The 850-nt window shown below is 40.5% G+C and overlaps 2 long non-coding RNA genes across 3 annotated transcripts in view; one reads left to right on the top strand and one right to left on the bottom strand.

Moving 5' to 3' along the window:
• The window catches only part of LOC106873797 (uncharacterized), a 6,688-nt gene that overhangs the window by 1,186 nt on the left and 4,652 nt on the right, over nucleotides 1–850 (top strand). The gene's annotated exons all lie outside the window — the stretch shown is intronic.
• The window catches only part of LOC128250670 (uncharacterized), a 22,139-nt gene that overhangs the window by 18,340 nt on the left and 2,949 nt on the right, over nucleotides 1–850 (bottom strand). The gene's annotated exons all lie outside the window — the stretch shown is intronic.

Raw genomic sequence — 850 nt, 5'->3', positions numbered from 1 at the left:
ATATATATATATATATATATATATATATATATATATATACACACACATATACAACAGGCTTCTTTCAGTTTGCATCTACCAAATCTCAGAAGATTTTGGTAAACCGGAGGCTATAGTAGAAGACATTTCCCCCAAGGTGTCACGCAATGGAACTGAACCCAGAACCATGTGGTTGGTAAGCAAACTCCTTACCGCCTGCGCCTGTTTGTTGACAAGTGACGTAGTTTAAATAGAAACGTGGCCAGAGCGAACCTTGACCCCTCATTATAGAACCAAGTAACCTCCTTTGTGGTTCTGTTATAAATCAGTCTTGCTTTTAGGCCACCTTTCAGTTTCTAGCAAGCACAATATATCTTCGTTAAAATGGTAAACAAACCTTAATTTTATGTCACGTAATAATCAAGATATGATTCAATGGATGTGGGATTCAGAACGTTTACAGGCCAGACTCTCTGTAGAGATAACAGTGTGCTTAGGAATCGCAGGAGCCAGAAGGACGAAAGCCATCAAGTTTGGCTTTGGATGTAGCAGACGTTTCGTCAAAGTGGCTGTGATCTGGGCATGCAGGCTCAAGAATGATTGACGCTACTTGGGGTTGTATTGACTGGACAGAATCTGGGGCTTGGTTGGTTGGGTCGGGGTGTCTGATTGTTGAAAGTCTAAAAACACAATTGAGAGTCCCTGGGAAACATTTCTGACATGTCCAGATGCATCACACGTCGATGTATGGCAAATAAAGGATAACAGAATTATATCGAATGGGAATTTTATGTTATCCTTTTATCGCCGATGAATTAGGGTTTAGTCACTGGACCTAAGGATTCTACCGACTCCTGAACAAATAGATTTT

Source organism: Octopus bimaculoides, chromosome 24 (genome assembly GCF_001194135.2).
Source record: "Octopus bimaculoides isolate UCB-OBI-ISO-001 chromosome 24, ASM119413v2, whole genome shotgun sequence".
Classification (NCBI taxonomy): Eukaryota; Metazoa; Mollusca; class Cephalopoda; order Octopoda; family Octopodidae; genus Octopus; species Octopus bimaculoides.
This window is presented reverse-complemented; position numbering and strand designations above follow the sequence as displayed.